Raw genomic sequence first — 8,712 nt, forward strand, 5'->3', positions numbered from 1 at the left:
TGCTAGAGAGAAAGGAAAAATGCCTTTGAATGCCCCATAGAAGCAACAATGTGTTGTGGAGACTCATTCCTCATCGGAATGTCACACAATTGAACATGTCAATGCGGTGACTACCTTGAGAAGTGGACAGGTTGTGGACAACCAAGTGGGTATGTCCAATGAAGAGAGTGAACCGGTGCAACCACAAGTTGACACCTGTCCCGTTTCATATCACATTCCTCCTTCATTGCATATACATGATCTTTCAAATGAGAATGTGTTGAAAAGTGATTTGAAAAGTGATTTTAAAAAGAAAGATTTGCGAAATGATTTGAAAACATCTTGTGTTGAAGAGACTTCAAAGAAAATTTCTGAAAGGTTTTTAAACCAAAAGCTCCATTCCCGGATTCCTTAAAAGGATCCATTTCAAATGACAAGCAAAAGGCCAAAGTAAATGAAATTTGGACGTGTTTAGGCAAGTGAAAGTTAATCTTCCACTTTTGATTGCAGTCAAACAAATTTCGGCTTATGCCAAGTTTTTAAAAGACTTGTGCACCCAAAAGAGGAAGAACAAAAGCCAAACACCTAGAAAAGTGGTCTTAACCGAACAAGTAAGCTCAATTTTGCAGCATAACACTCTTCCAAAGTTTAAGGACCCCGGTTCACCTACCACTTCATGCATCATTGGTGATCATATAATTAATCGGGCTCTTCTTGACCTAGGAGCAAGTGTTAATCTTCTTCCATACTCGGTATATGTCAAATTAAGCTTAGGAGACTTGAAACTGAAGTCGGTAGTTTTACAACTTGCCGATCGATCAATCAAAAAGCCTAGGGGTATCATCGAGGATGTCTTGATTAAAATTAATAAATTCTTCTTTCCCGTTGATTTCGTTGTCATTGACACGGAACTGATCCTAAATCCTAAGAGCCAAATTCCCGTTATCCTTGGCCGTCCTTTCTTGGCAACCGCGAATGCCAACATTAATTGTAGGACGGGGATAATGAAGATCTCATTTTGCCACAGTAAGGTAAAGTTGAATATTTTCAATCCAACCCCCAACTCATTTGATATGTAATGACCCGATCATTTTCCTTCCTTTCATTTTTACTGAAATTTTATGGGTAAATTTTTTCCGTTTAATTTTCCTTTCTGTGCTCTGTCTCTCATCGCTTAGTGTCATCTCGAGTGCTTGAAAATGGTTTCCGAGACTCTTTCGTACGGATTGGCAACTTCCTTTAAGGACCGAGTCATTTCTACATTTTCACTTTTCGAACACTATTCACTTTTCGTCCTTTTCCCTGTTTCGTCTTTTTCCCGTTTGTCACTTTGTTGACAAAACCTCACTTTTTGTGCTCGAAGTTAGTTTTTGACTTCACCTGTCTTCATTCAAGGTGGTTTCCGCGAAATACGTATCCTTACTTTTGCGAAGAAGTACTCTAGTTGCTCTTGGTGTCCATAGGGGCATGGATGCATAGTTCTTTGGAATTATTTTCTTTTCTTGGGGTGTTTTTCATAAATATCTTTTGAAGATATTTTATTTCAGGGGTATCTAAGAAAATATTTTTGGAAGATATTTTCATTCTGGGGCATTAGTGCAGTTAACCCTTTTTGGAGGGGCCTTTGTGCAATTAACAAAAGTTATTGCAAAAATATCTCGTCTGGAGCTTGGATCCTCATACGAGATTCATTTTCACATTTCGTCGAGTCGTGTACTCTTAGAATTCCATTCTGGTCGTTTTTCTCCAGTTTCAGAGTTTCTGACCCCGATTGCCGCCGAACTTGTTCGGGGCATATTTCTCTGCTTGGTACTCGGTTTTTGACGTCGTTTCTTTCGTTGTTCATTTTTTCTCATTTAGAATCTTTTTTGTTGACGGAGTTTTGTCGTTTGAGCACGTTTGCTCAAAATCCACTTTTCTAGATCCGGCGGGGCCCTTTCGGGGCACTTTTAAGGTTTTTCTATAAATAGGGGACTTAAAGACAAAAAAATCAGATTTTCTCTCTCTCTCTCCCCTCTCTTGGCCGACGTTCATGGCAGCCCAAGGGGCTGCCACCTTCTCTCTCCTCCTTTGAAGCCCTTCCTTTGTGTGAAGTGTCATCGTGCCTTAGTATTTATTGCTCTCCTTGACAACGCGCACCTTTCCCCCTTATCAGAATCAATTTCTGACCATTTTTGAGTTCAGGTTTCAAGTTCAAGTTTGGATTTTCATGGTACCTCCTTGGTGTTTAATGTTCCTCTTGTTGTCCCCAACATAACCTAGGAGTATCGTCGGATTCAGAGCATTATTCTTTCGGTGGGGATTTGAGATTTCATCTCAAATGGAGGTAGGGGTGTTATAATTTATTTTCTTGCTATATAGTATGATATTGATGCTTATACAACTTGTTTATATGTTTAAATATAAAATCTAGAGATTTTATTATTTAATTTTCTTGTATGAGATTTGATTCTCCCGATTCGTTATAGCTTGTTTTAAACTTATGACATGATATTAAATTACCCCTTGATATGGTCATTGACATATATTAAATTTAGAGCATTTGGATAAGGAATAAAGATTTTATTTAATATTTATCTTGAATAAATATTTAATTTGTGTGGCCTTAACTAGCTTGAAATCGATATGTGTTAGCATATTAAATTAGGCCCTAGCATACTCTTAAACATTTGTGAATTTGAGAATATTTGATGATGTTTTAAAATCTAGAGACAAATTATTACTTTGATTAATTAATTTATTCCGAGTATACTATTCACTCCATTGAATTTCCGACTTGATAATCTTGGTACGCATGCCATATAGTTTCACATATATTTAATCCAGAACATTTGATTAAGTTTTGCAAACCTTTTTTTTAATTATTTTCTAGTATTAAAGTTTAATGCTCATGGTCGTAACTTGCATGTAATTCACTTGTAATAGGTTATTAAATCAAGTCCTAGCATGTTGTATAACATATATTAATTTGAGATCATTTAGATAAATTTTAAAACCTAGGGATTTTAATTAAATGGAATAATTAAAATCCATTCAATAGCTTCTTGGTCTTGATTAAGTTTTCAAATTGGAATTCATGCTTTTCTTGACAAGTTCCTTCACATGTATCAATTGAGAATAATCGGATAAGTTTTGAGACTTACATTTTCTTATTTCCTTTGTATGAAATTTAAATCACATGGTCATGTCTCGTATGAAATAAACTTGTAACTTAATGTTGGACTTGTATTTCATGAAGCTTTTAGCTTTTCATCATGTATCTATACCCCTTGTATCTTGATCTCATTAAGGTAGTTAATGAACTAGCATGGTTGTCTTAGAATGATTTAAGTTACTCATGTGTTGTTAAATAAGTAATTGAATCATGTGTCTTATACTTGTGGTATATGTACTTCAATGGATTTCTTATGCTATATATCTTGGTTCTAATCTATATAGATACATACTATGTTTTCTTGACATTTCGCACGCCATTATAGTTGATGAACTTAGGGCATGACTTATGTGTTCCAAAATCTTGGTTGTGCATGAAACGTGGTTAATGCATTTCTTGTATTTTAATACAATCTTGACTTGCACAACTTATTGATTTTGGGACTTGGGATATCAATCAAGAATTGTCATGGCTAGGACTTGGTTCTAGTACAGGGGAAGGTACCCTTGGGTTGATAGCCCTAAAGTGATCCCAAGAATAGGGGAAGGTACCCTTAGGTTGATAGCCCTAAAGTGATCCCAAGAATAGGGGAAGGTACCCTTGGGTTAATAGCCCTAAAGTGATCCCAAGACTAGGGGAAGGTACCATTGGGTTGATAACCCTAAAGTGATCCCAAGAGTACGGTTTTAATCCAGGCGATATCTAAGTTTCCATATTGTTTGATTTCACTCTTTAGATTTCAAGTGTTGCATTCCTCGAATTTTTAAAACTCCTTCGTGTTATAGGAAATGTTCCATCCTTGCATAGATATTATGCCTTGTTCTCGTTTTCGTGTGTTACTCCTATCATGTTAATTAGAATGCTCCAACCATGTTATTGCATTGATAATGTAATTCTTGTTAACTTGTATCCAAGTATGCTTCTTGTCGTGTTAATTGGTATGTTCCAATCTTGCTTAATTGTATTGATAATGCAATTCATGTTAATCTATTTTCAAGCATCTTTCTTGTCGTGTTGTATGGATTGTTCCAAACCCTATTTAACTACATTGATAATATAATTCATGTTAACTTATAAAATTCTCGTGTTCGTTGGATTACCCCAACCTTGACTTGTTTCATACATGTATATGTATCATGATTCTTGTTGACATTGCTCTAGGATAGCTTAGGATGCTCTCTGAGTCTCACCTTTGATATAGACATTAGGTGACATGATCCCTTTTGAATTGATTCATGTTAGTCTAAAAATCTCTAAAGAAATCGTGTCGATGCATGCTCATTCTCTACGAGTAAACTTATTTACTCACCCCGAAGTTATTGGGGGATTTGTTCAGGTACGAAGACTTGGTTCGTGATGCTTGTCGATCATTCCGTGGATGACTTGTAGCTTTTAAGTTTCCATTTCATGCAAATGTTAGTATGAGATGCCTTTTGTAGCTTATTTGACAAAATGTGTATATTTGATTCCATTTATGTAATGTGTACATAAGTACACCCTTTTCATTGTATTCAACATGTATAAGATGAAGGCGAAGGCCAATGACATGTACCTTGTATCCTATGTAACTTTTAACTTCATAAAATATTATGAAAATATTAAAAAATGTCAAGTATTTGTCTCACCATGGTTGCATCGGGTGTGGGAATTCCATTTTCATTCTTTTATAGGGTCTCATTAATCTTGTATGAAGTGTGACCAAGGGCCAAACGGTCATTTGAAACCATTTCCTAATTTTGGTTTTCACTTTTCTCATTTCAAGTTAATTTTCGCCTTTTTGGCCGTTGGGGGGTCGGATTTTGACTCGGCCATTTTCGAGAGCCGCGGACCATTCCCACTCACTCAAAATTATCATTTACGTTTGTATGACTGATCGTTTCCATGGAAAACCCTTTCGTTTGTGTTTTGAGCCTCCTATGAACTCATTTCACCTTTTTGTTGAAAAACTCAGCCCAAGGGCATTTTGGGGATTTTCTTTGGGAAATAAATTTCGTTCTCAACTCTGTCACATAGAAAATGTGCTTTGAAGGGGAGTTTCTTCATGACATTTTTCCAAAAAATGTCATCTTGACCTTGAAAACCGCGATCCAAACTCAATTTTCTGCATTTTTACTGTTTCTACTATATTTTTTGCAACCTGGGTGAGTTGAACCGATTCAGGGTGGGCTGAACCAATTCAAGGTGTCATTTTGGTTCAGCTTGGGCATATTGCCAATGTTGAACTTGTTCAAGAGTGTTGAACAGGTTCAAGTCTTCCAGAGTTTTCAGTTTTGGACTTCCAAATTCAATCTGACGTAACTTCTTCATTTCAACTCGGAATTGGTCCGTTCTTAAGTCTAAACTGACCACGTTGAAGTAAGCTTTCCAATGGTACTAATTTCATCTTCAGATTATTTTCCTAACTCAAGATATCATCATTTTAGTGAGAGGATGTCGGATTTGGTTCGAACCGGGATGGGGTTCATCCGAGATTTCACTTCATTTGGCCTTGGGTCTTCATGTGAAGTTACCAAAGGACGTTTTTAGATGTTTTTGATCAAATTTGACTTGTTAACAGTTAAATTCCTTCCTCCTTGGGTAAAATGACCATTTTACCCTTGGTCTTCCTTTCGGTAGGATTTTGATACGCTTATCTTTGTTTTGTTTCTGTTGAGCCTCGAATCTCTTCAAAATTCGATTCTTGTGTCCTAGGGAAAATGTACATCCCCATGGATTTGTTTTCATTTTGCTTCCGCATTCTGGATCCGCTTCGGGTCATTACAGTACACACTAGGTTGAAAAATCTAGGGTCGTTACATGTCAAGCATGAAGAGATGAATGTTGTAGAGAAATGTCATGACCTTAAAAGTGAAGGAATTGAGTTTTTGTGTGAGACCAAAGTTTCAAAAAGTCCATCTTCAACCTTGAAACCAAAGAAAGTTGTTTCAAAATCTTGTTTTGAAAGGACGTGGAAGCCCAAAGATTGTCTTGACCAAGGACCGAAAATGTCTTTTGAGCTTAATCCAACAAGTTCCTTAAAGAACCATTTGTTGGGTGGAGTTCAAAGCACTTATCACCCCATTGAGGAGGGGATGCACTACAAGATGTTTGATCTGGGCTAAAAGAGCCCCAACGTCTTGCTAGAAACCTTAAAGACTAGCAAGGCATTTCGTAGGGTGTCAAACCCTATTCCTCCCTTATTTCTATCTTTAATTTAATTTCTTGCGAAGTCTAGATATTGGCTTTGGGTTCATATGCATTGCTAGGAATTGTGATTAGGATTGCATGCATTTTTTATGTTAAAATTAAGCATTTTTCATAAGTTCGATCGATCTCAAAATGAGTTCGATCGATCAAACTTTCCACCTGCATCCAAATCACTCTCTGTCCAATGGTTCGAACAAAACCTGCATATTTCAGCTCTCTGTCCCATCGTTCGAACTTGTTCCTAGATTGATTTAAACTTCTTCGATCGATCCAACTTCATCTTGGATCGATCTGCAGTTCCAACACTTAGAAAAATTTTGAACCTGCATCCACCTGCATCTAAAAGCCTCTCTGTCTCATCGATCGAACATTTCTTCAATTCTATGCATTTTTGATCGATTGAAGGTATTATGTGATCAATCTTAAGGAGATCGATCTTTGTTCTTTGTTTTTCAATTTTGACTTTATTTTGACTTTGTTTTAAATTTCAAAAATTCTAAAAAATATTTATATATTTTATTATTTTTATTTTCCAAAAAATATATTTAGATATATAATAATAATAATAAAAGCACAAAAATACTTTGTCACTTAGGAGGAGAGATCGATGTCAGTTCGATCGATCTGAGATTCAGTTCGATCGATCGAACTGGCAAGGGAATGTTTTTAAAATCGATTCAAGGTCATTCGATCGATTCAACAAGAATCGATCTCAGACCCTCGTTTCCCCTTCGCCACTGCATCCCAACTCTTCTCCATCTCCGGCGAGCATCCCAAGCGTCAAATCACTCTCTCTTCTCTCGGATCTTGACTCGCATCTTACCCCCTTCCCATCTCCACTTCTCTCTTCACTCCAGTGAGATCCAAACCTCATCTCTTTGATTCAAGCTTAGATTTGATGCATACGTGCTATAAATGTTAGATCTAAGTTGTTGCCAGGATGAATAACTCTATTGATGAAGCTTTGAGCTTTTTGTACATATATGTATATATGTTTTTGTATTTTTCGTGATTTTGACTTGATTTTGGAGTTTTAGGCCGAACCAAGTGACCCAATAGGTTGATTTGTTGTGTTAATGGGCCCACGACCATGTTTGTGAAGGCCCCGTGCCATCCACGTCACATATCTGTGACTTTTTGAGTTTCACTTCACAGTTCGATCGATCTGTAACAAATCGGTCTCACTCATTCTTGATCGATCGAACTTGAATCGATCTCACATTTTTATGATCGATTGAACTTCACAGATATGTTTCACACATCTCACACACCATCTCTTGTGTTTCATGCCATCTCATACATGCTCACTGCCTATGTTTTCCATATTGGATGCATTCCATACTTATACTGTCTCGCATGTTTCACATCATATCACTTATTGCTTGTCACTTTCATAGATTCATGTTCCCTATTTGTTTTGTCTATCTTATTTTATACATGATTCTATGAACTGTGTTTTAATTCTTTATATCGGCACTGACTTCCTTTGTAAATTTTTTCTTTTATTTTGCAGACCATGGCTAGGGTCAAGACTGTAGCCCGCGGACATTATCACCGCAGGGATAGGCAGAGTTTGGACGACGTGGTAGGTCTATCTTATGCCCAGGAGCCCACTCCACCTCAGTCTCCAGCTGACAGCCGCCTACAGTCTTCAGACGGAGCATCTTTTTCACAGGGTGATGTTGAGGCTGAGCACATACCATCTTCACCACCACCGCCAGCTCAACCAGCCCAGGAGTTAGACCGGCCATTACATAGATACTCACGCCTTCAAGTGGCGCATGAGTCGGTCTTCGACATAGACTTCTTTTCCCGATCGGTGCTTACTAGATCAACATATGATGATATTTTCTGGCGGGGAATCTCAGCCATACTAGCCCCTGTCTCATACCCAGTGCACCCGAGGTTGGTTCAGATGTTCTTCCAGAACCTCCGGCCTACCCAGAGTAACTTGGCGGAGTTGTGGACCACCAGGCTACCCGATCCGCATCACTGTGGACATATTATCCAGATCTTGCTAGTATCCACACGTCTACCCTCCAGAGCTACAGCACACATATCCCACTCTCTACATGCCATCATATGCAGACATGGCCGTTTTACTCACAGGTCACTATACCGGTGGCAAGACCTATGCCACCCGGACCTATCTTCCAGATAACCTGTGATTTTTCGACTCTATCGTGTTCCGTAACATCTTCATGGCCGGCCATAAGATACAGAGGCGTGGCGACTATTTGACAACTCTGTACGCATTCTATACAGGGCATTGGCTATCTATTCCAGCGCTCATCTGGAGCGTCATGATGAAGCTGTATGTCGACCACATCAGCAAGGCCAAGCCCAAAAGGGCTAAGTATCTTCCATTTGGCCACCTCATTACCCAGATTCTA

Source organism: Cornus florida, unplaced genomic scaffold (genome assembly GCF_030987335.1).
Source record: "Cornus florida cultivar Cherokee Brave unplaced genomic scaffold, ASM3098733v1 CherokeeBrave_3.0.0_Hap2_Chr07, whole genome shotgun sequence".
Lineage (NCBI taxonomy): Eukaryota > Viridiplantae > Streptophyta > Magnoliopsida > Cornales > Cornaceae > Cornus > Cornus florida.